At 60.5% G+C, this 8,914-nt stretch overlaps 1 long non-coding RNA gene across 1 annotated transcript; it reads left to right on the top strand.

The window, feature by feature from the left end:
• Window positions 1-3,895: 3,895 nt before the first annotated feature.
• LOC110592730 lies at window positions 3,896-5,771 on the top strand. The gene is made up of 3 exons (XR_002481137.1): window positions 3,896-3,917; window positions 5,264-5,357; window positions 5,712-5,771. It is a non-coding gene; the product is annotated as an uncharacterized LOC110592730 (long non-coding RNA).
• Window positions 5,772-8,914: the final 3,143 nt, after the last annotated feature.

Here is an 8,914-nt window from a genome sequence, read left to right as displayed (position 1 = left end):
ACCTGCACCCCAAGCCCAGAGCTAGGGGCAGGGGGTTACTCCGGTGCCCCTGCTGTGGGGGTTTGGTCCCGAGCACCCCAGACCCTGGGGCCTTTGCACATACTGCTGCCTCTGGCAGCAGGTGCTCCCTCCATCCCCAAGTGCTGGGTCCTCCTCCAAGTCCACCAAAACACCGCCTGCCCCGCCAGGCTCTCTCGATTCTGCCTCCTCGTCCGATTTCTTCCCAGCGCCGATGTGGGATCGGCCACTACCTGAAACATTCTTGTGCCTTTCCTTCTGCCTCTCGCCTCCCGGAACAGGTTCCCTGAGCGCAGGGACTCTGTCAGTATGCGTACGCCGACGGCAGAGCCGGGCACACCGGGGGTGCTCAGCACATCTTGCTGCATGAGTGAACGTCAGGACTATCCGTGGGTGGCCCACGTGGCAAAGCAAGAGCCCCCTCTCCTCCACACGGGACCCACCACAAGCCCTGGATCTGAGTCCCCGATGCGTCTCCGGGGGGTCCACCTTCATCCACGTGCCCCGAGGCACCCACTGGCCCCATCCCACACCCCGTATGGCCCTTGACGTCACAGTTTGGCACACGCTTGAAAACTCTGCAGGTGACCCCCAGGCCCAGCCCAGGTGTGAACCACTTAGCTGTGGGCATCTTTCAGAACAGAAATTAGGTCGTTTCCCTTTGGTCCTGAAAACCCTTGCCGGGTGGGGTGTGGTGGGTCTTCGGTCAGGGCCCTGGATGTGGCCGCCGAGAGTCTGTGGTGTCTGCCCGCCAGCATCCGCCTCCCTGGTGCTCATGTGACATCACCCAGGTGACCTCACGCAGGTGACATCACACAAATGACCTCATACAGGTAATTACGCACAGGTAAGCTCACACAGATGACCTCACATAACTGACCTCACACTGGTTCCCCACCGGCGATCTCAGGCAGGTGATAACACACATGACCTCACACAAGTGTGCAGCCCTGAGCATCCTGTGCATGTCAAGCCCCAGGCGCCAGGACCACCAGGAACAGCAACCCTTTGGTAGCGAGCTCCCCTCTGGCTTTCTCCGCAGAACCTCGTGGGTGCACGCAGTAAATGTTGGAGGAGGTGGACGGTCACTGAGGCGGTCAGTCCTTAGCAGACATTTGAACATTCACGGATGCAGAACAAAATGCTACTGGAGGCACTGCCTTCTCATCCCTCATTAATATGCCCGGAGCAAACTCACCAGCCAGAGATAAATTCACAATAAGGAAACTTTGTGTTGAGGAGGAAAAGCTGTTCCTCTACCCTCTTAGGTCCTGAACCTAGGGGCTGCAAATTAAATAAAAGGGAGCTGAACGGGCAGGGCAGAGGGGAGCAAAAGGTCCTCATATGCATATGAGAGCTCACAAAAGAAGTGACTCTTGAGTAGCTCAAGTCAGGGGCTTGAACAAATAGGGGATAAAAACAATTGTGATAATGTTTGTCGAGGCAGGTACCAGGGGTCTTTTTTGTTTTCTTCATGGGCATAGAACTCCCCTGGAGATGGAACTGATGATACGTTCACTGTCCTTCCTGGAAGTGAAGTCTCCCCAAAGGGGGAATTCATGGCACGCCTCATTCCCAGTCTTTTGCTCTTTGGCACATAAGGGAAGTTCTGAGAAGGCTTCTTCATACCAGTTCTGGGGTTCCAGGTGGGTTCCCACATTTGCATACAATGCTGAAAACACAGATGGTAACAATCTTTCCTTTTTTACAGGGCAGCGCCTCCAAGACAAACCCCGTAAGTATCTCTTCCTCTCTCTGCGACTCCTGTGCTTGGGCCCAAAGGCAGGTCAAACTTCAGGGTTCACTGATCACCTCGGCTGTGGGGTCCCAATTAACCCCTTAGTGGCCGTCAGGCTTTTAGTCTCGGATTGAGAAGCTGTGTTTTCTTGAAAGCCTCTGACACAGCTCAAGTCGCTGCTCATCATCCACCCTGTGGACAGAGCAACGTCCTTCTTCCAGACCCCGTCCGCGGACGTTTTCAGTTCGAAGATTGTCATGAGCTGAAGGGTGTCCTGCAAAAATGCATGTCTGCCCGGAAGCTCAGCATGGGGTCTTATTTGGAAATAGGGTCTTTGCAAATATCAGTGAAGGATCTGAGATGAGCTCATCCTGGATCAGGGTGGCCCTAAATCCAATGACAGGTGTCCTTGTAAGAGACAGAAGAGGAGACACGGACACAGAGGAGAAGCCACCTGAGGATGGAGGAAGAGATGGGAGGGACGCGGCCACAAGCCCAGGGACACCTGGAGCCTCAGAAGCTGGAAGAGGCAGGAAGGACCCTCCTGTGGAGCCTCGGGAGGGAGCACGGCCCTGCCCCGCTGGATCTCAGTGGTCCTGCCCCACCTGGATCTCAGACTCTGGTCTCCAGAGCCGGGAGAGGAGAGGTTTCTGTGGTTTTAAGCTGTGGGGTATGTGGTTGCTGGTCACTGCAGCCCCAGGACACTCTCGCACATAGATGAGCATCCCCTTGTACCCTCTCAAGGGCAGCAGCAACCCCCCCCCACCTCTCAGATGCTCTCTCATCCATCACCTGGGTTCCTGGGGTGTTACCTGCTCCCAGGGGATGCCCATGCTGCTGATGGGATGCTGCCCATGGACCACACCTGCAGCGGCCAGGACAAGTGCAAAGAGGGTGGGGTGCAGCAACATGTGTGGCTTCCCAATGCCGAGGGGCCTCTCCTTGGGAACTAGGGGGAAATCCCGCTGTTGCCCTCAGCTTTTGTTTGCATGGGCTGACCTGGAAGATCCCTAGGTCCACGCCAGCCCCTCTGGTACCTGCCCCAGGGCTGCTGTGGCTGAGCGGGCAGGTAGAATGGGATCCACAAGGTCTAAAAGGATTGGCACAGCTGATAAAGGCAAGATACTTCAGCCGTGGACACGTGAGAAGAAACTGGGTTCTTTGAGGCGAGAGGAACAGTCAAGAACATGTCCCGGGGCTTCAGGGTTGTGCGAACTTGGGTCACAGTCCATCTTCATACCTAGGCTGCAAAGAAACACCGCGGGCTCTGGAACGAGCCCGCTGGCAGGGACTCTGTGTGTCCCACTCAGCTCCAGCCCCAGGACGTGGTTGGATGAGACTGGGATTTGCACCGGGGCATGCCGAGTGAGGAAATGCATCCCCGTTCCCCTGTGGACCCTGCAGGCCATGCCTCTTTTCCTCACTGACCACCTAGTGTTCTGGTCAGTCTTACTCTGACAGTGTCTGCAGACCTGCACATCCCCGGACACCAGGATGCACATCCCCTGTGCGGTGACAGAGAGATGGCCCTCATCCAGAGGGACAACAGGGGGCCTGTCCCAGAACTGGCCTCATTTTGGCCCTGGGGGACGGCAGAAGGGGATGGCAGACCCTTGGCGCCCAGCGGTTGGTGTCTGATTCAGAGTCCAGTTGTGCCCCTAGGAACCGGAATCAGAGTCCAGTTGTGCCCCTAGGAACCGCAAGGCCAGGTGGGGCTCCTGCCCTCCCCACCCCCGGCTGCCAGTGTATAGATTTGGAATAACCGCAAGCCAGGTCCCCAGGGCGTGGGCACTCTGCGCGAGGGGTGGAGCGCAGCTCGGGGAGCCGTGGGGCCCAGGCGTGGAGTCCACCTCCCCAGGGAAGAGCCCCTTAGGGCCCCTGCTTGGGGCCAGACGGACGGACCGAGGCCCCGGGCGTCAGGCGTCAGTCGTCCTTGAACGGACCCCCAGAGCTCACACTCCAGGGGACGCTCCCGCCTCCCGCCTCACCAGCGCTGCTCACAGACCGTGCCTTCTTCTCTTCAAGGTTTTCCAGAGGGGACAAGATCCGAATGTGTACCTGATGCCCCGTTCTGCCGTCAGGCCCGACACCACGTTCCGAGTGAGGGTGCGCTACCTGCATAATGAGCTCTGGAGCGAATGGAGCCCGACGCTGCGTCTTGGTGAGGGCCCCACTCCTCGCGCGCGGCGGAGGGATATTCTTTGGGGTCCCCTTGCACGGTTCCTCTTTTGGGTCTTACGAGGACACCTGCCATTGGATCCAGGGCGAGCTCATCTGGGACCCTTCACTTCATCACACCTGTGATGATCCTGTTCCCATAAGGTCCCGTTGCCAGGTTTCGGGGTTAGGGGGCACGCATCTTTTGGGGGATGCTTTGAGCCCACGGCAGCCCCCCAGCAGAGGGGCTCGGGGACGTCCCTGCCGACTCTCTGCCAAAACACACCATCTGCAGCATGTCCCGCTGCCCTGTACACCCTCCCGTGTTCCGGGTCACCCTGGGAAGACGCACCCCCAGACCGAACCACAGAGCACCAGCCCCCTGGGCTCCTGTTCCCTTAGCCCCACTCAGGCGTCTGGAAGACCCCGGTCGCCGGCCACCCCCAACCCAGCGGTGTCCCCCTCCCCCGAGGGGTCAGCCAGGGCCCAGGGGTGCTCCATCCATCTCCCTGGGTGCCCCGTCACCCCCTCTCCTTTCTGGGGTCAGGGACGGGTATCCCAAAGCCGGTGGTCTTCAGCGTAGCAGCCCCCATCACGCAGAAGTGCTGGCGGCAGGAAACACAAATGTAGGTTCATGGCGCTCTGGGGGTCTCGGGGGTCCTTCACCGGGCCTCTCAGCGCACCTGCTTTCAGGGACAGCGGAAACCCCACAAGGCAGGGGTCCACTCGGTGCGCCCCTCCAGGGCTCCCACACATCCGTTCTGGGGGGCGACAGGGCATGAGCTTGAAGAACGCACCAGCTTGATGCCTAACAGCTCCACAGGCTGGCAGCCCCCTCCCACGGGGGCCCGGAACGCACGTGTGGGGCTCGTTCTTTCCAGAAAACGGGTTCACGGCCCGCAGAAGCTGCACAGACCGCACAGGTCAAATCAGGGTTCCCCAAGGAAAGCCTGCAGGGCAACAGGAAACACACCTCTGTCCCACCCTGGAGTTTCACAGTTACGCATTCATTCCTTTGGCTACGCAGCGCGGTGTGGAAAGCGAATGTCCCTTGAGAAAGAATGCGTTGCTTGGTACTAGTTGTGTCCTGGTGCCAGTGGATACGGCGGGAGCTCTCTCGTGAGCAAGGCGTGGAGGGAACGGGCGGGGATGGCCAGGGGGGCGGGGTGGGCACAGGACCGGAGGGAGGGTCGTCCCCTGCAGCCCTGCTCCCCGCAGCACGCCCTGCACCCATAATCGGGTAACAGCGTCGAGGGGGGGCGGGTGCGCGCAAAGCTGACCGTCCGTTCCCCAGCGCGCGCGCGCGCGTGCGCTTGCGCTTCTGACCCTCAGCTCCTCTTCCCGCCCTAGGCCTCCCGCAGCAGGATTTCCGCCGCGTCCTGGTCGAGGTGGTGGTGGCGGCCACCGCTGTGCTCGCTCTGGTCCTCATGTGCTTGTGCAAATGGTGAGCCCCCAACACTAGCGCCAGGAACCCCCACTCCCCACCGGGGCGCAGGACCCCGTGCCTGTGGAATGCCCAGGGGAGGGTGAATCCGGAGTCAAGGCGCGGATTCCAGGGAATCTGAGGGCTGGGGAGGAACAGGGAGACACTGCCCGTGGGGTGGGGGGTCTCCTGCTGCCCGAGCCACGTCTGTCCAGGGCCACATAGCCACAGTGGTGAGGTCGGTCCTGCAGGTGCAGACCCCGCCTGGCCGCTGAACGTGCGCCCGGGGTTTCTGTAGGAAGGGAAGGGGGCCTGCGGATCTGGGGTGCGCTGCCGGGCTCGCTGGGCCCTTCACTGTGTCCCCCTGGTCGGCAGGTTCTCCGTCAGGTCCAGGCTGTTCCCCCGAATCCCGCAGGTGAAGAAGGAAATCACCGGGACGTTTATGCCGCCCCCGGAGGTGAGTGCCTGCCACACTCTCTTCCCAGAGGTGGGTGCGTCCCCTCCTGGTTCCGAGTCTTTGGAGGAGGGGGCTGCTGGGGGGGGGGGGGGGGGGGGCAGTGTGATTGGGCAGGGGTCTCCTGTGCTCCCCAACACTGGCGTGCAGTTCCGGGCCAGGGCTGGAGGGCAGAGGGAAGCGGAGGGGCCACCGGCCTGCGTCCAGCAGCCTTCAGCACAAAACTCCACCGCGGGGGGGAATTCACCACAAAAGCCGCAACGCAACTCGGGACTTAGGACAGAAACAGCTCCTGGGGCGGGGGAAGTGGGGGGGGCCCTATTTCCTTGTTGGAAATCCCGGGCTGGTCCTCAGGCCACTGTTGGTCTCCCTCTCGCGAGTCGGGCACCCCTCATCAGGAGACCCTGAACCCATTACATGGGTACAGACCTTATTTGCACATAGAGCTGCCTGTGGTGGTTCTGGATGGAAGTGGGGTTTGGGGGCCCCCACTCAATCCCTGACCATGGTTTGCTGGGGCTGCCGCTGGCTCTCGGGTGAGGGTCCCTCCCTGGGGTGGCACCCCTACCCCATCTGACCTTCCTCGTATCAGCCCCATGTGCTGACCTGTGATGAGCAGAAGGATGCCCCCAACACAGGGGCTCTGGTTGTAGGCTTGAGGCTGTTTCCTCGGGAAACCTATCCCCTCGGGCTACCCCTGGGGCTTCCACGAGGCCTGGCTGCCACCTCATCAGGGTTTAGGGTTCATGGATAAAATTGGGGTGAGGTTCTGGGGTTTTGCAGGGGGCTTCTCTGTGGGTCTCAGCGTTCCAGGGAAAGGCGTTGCTGAGTTAGGGGCCCAGCCTGACTTCTCGGGGTCCCGTCCACAGCCCACACTCTGGCTGGTACAGGTGGTCCCCAAAGCCTTCCTGGGATGCCCTTCTGCAACGTGTGGTCCAGGAAATGCCGCTTGTCTAAGAGGCAAGAGTGGCCAGCGGGTGGACGTCCAGGTCCCTATTTCTCGGTGGGCGCAAAGGGACCCCTCCCATAAGGTTCTAGCTGGAAACACAATTCTCAGCCTCAGGCTGGCCGGGGTCACCCCCTCTTAAATTGGGGTGGCCCCCCTGAGTCTTGAAGCAGCCCTCCGCCCGGGCCCCCCACGGCCACCACCATCAGGCTAGAGGGAGCCCTGTCCTCCCAGGGAGACTGCCACCCGGGGCATCACCCCTGCATGGAGGGGAGCCGGGGAGACCTGCGTGGGTCCCCAAGGGGCGCCCGGGGTGGGCAGGGTGGGACGTCTGCAGAGGTCTTTCCAGGCAAGGGACGGCTGCCCAGATGTGCATCCCAGATGAGTGTGTCATGGACACATCGTTTCCATGGATGATGTGGCTTTCTTGGGACTCAACTCACACGCCATCCCATTCGCCCCTTCGGAAAGCCCGATTCGGGGGCAGTGAGCACATTCGCCAGGGTGTTCTGGTTCCCAAGCATTCGCATCCCCCCCAGGGAGACCCCATCCCCATGAGCTGTCAGCCTCATCCCCTTCGCAGCCCCCCGCCCCCCTCAGCGAGCTCGTGTCCACATTCTGTCTGTGGATTTGCCCATTCCGGACGTTTCGGATCAAGGGGGTCCCACACTACGAGGTCCTGCGTGCGTTCTTCTCCCCCAGAGCATCGTGTGGTCAGGGTCCATCCACGGGGCGGCAGGTGTCCGATCTGTGCTCCTGCGCTTGGCTGAGTCCTGTACCCCTGCGGCATGCACTCATTTATTTACGCATCCATGCACTGGAGGGGGGGTTGTCCACCGTTCGGCCACGGGGAGCCATGCAGCTCTGCACTGAAGCTTTCTTGGTGGCACAGTCACGGTCCCGTGCATGGGTGGTCTCAACACTGCCCGTCTTCTCTCTGTCTCAGGTCGCCTGGGAGGGCGGCTGCCTGCCACCACTGGGCTCCCAGGAACCCGAGGACGTCCTCATGGTGGAGGAAATGTCGTGACTGGCATGGGGACTAGCGGAAACTGTGGCTTCGGCCTCATCCCCTGCCACCGCCACCCCTGAAAACGTCGCGTTTGTGCATCATCCACTCCCGTCTGGGCAAGATTTCTCACCTGACCTGCAACGCCACCACCGAAAACCCAGCAGCATGGCTTTCTAGCTTTCTACACGTGTCCAAGCGGGCGGGCGGTGTGGGCAGCTCGAGGACGTGGAGAGAGGCCGCCATGCTCCCCTGGTCCCCAGGGCTGGTCCTACAGGCTGGGAGCACCAGGGTCGCCTGTCCCCATCGTGCACCTAGCACATCCCAGCGTGACGAAGCCCTGGAGACGCTCACCGTGCTGTGAGCCAGCCGGGCAGTGGCCAAGGGCGAGGGCGGAAAGAGAGAGCGCGCGTTTCTTCTGCCGGATGAGCCTCTGCGTCTGCATTAGGGGACCGGCACCTGTTTGGGTTACTTGCAGAGTTGTGCCGTTGCTTTTAAGACAACGGTCTCCGTGGCAAGTGCGGCCAGAAGACACGCGTTCCCCGTGGATGTGAGAAGCGTCGGGGATCAAGATAACTGCTGCCCCGTGTCCACGGAAGTCACGCTACCCAGTGGCTGTTTATCCAAACCACACACACGCACACAAAGGAAAAAACAAAAAGAAGAAAGAAAGCAAAGCTGTCCGAGCAGAAGACACGTTCATGAACCCCCAGGCGCGAAGTATCTGCACTCCCTCCCCAGGGCTTCCTCCTGCCAAATACGGCCATTATACCCTCATTTCAAAGAGCCCGGCCAGCCTGTGCTGCCCACACACGGCACACGCATCGATGCACCTGTCTTTGTGGAGAACCATCCCTACTCCTTAAAACTACGTGCAAAACCAGCGGGTTGTTTTTGCATGGATTTGCTTTAAAACGAGGGTGCAGACTGCGGGGCCCCGGTGAGCACTGATGCACATTTGCAGGTGCTCGTTGGGAAAGATGATCACCGCGCAGTGTTTGCAAAGTGCCAACAGGACGGGGACACGTCCCCCCGCCCGCAGGTGCAAGAATCGATTTGACCCCTGCACGTCAAGGATGCTTATCTGCAGACTTCACGCGTTTTTGTTTCATGCTTGTCTGTATTTTTGACTCGGCGGGGGGGGGGGGGTAGAAATAGGTTTACAGTGAGAA

The sequence above is a fragment of the Neomonachus schauinslandi genome, chromosome X, assembly GCF_002201575.2.
Source record: "Neomonachus schauinslandi chromosome X, ASM220157v2, whole genome shotgun sequence".
In the NCBI taxonomy this organism is placed as follows: Eukaryota; Metazoa; Chordata; class Mammalia; order Carnivora; family Phocidae; genus Neomonachus; species Neomonachus schauinslandi.
Note: the sequence above shows the minus strand (reverse complement) of the source record. Positions and strands in the feature narration are given on the sequence as shown.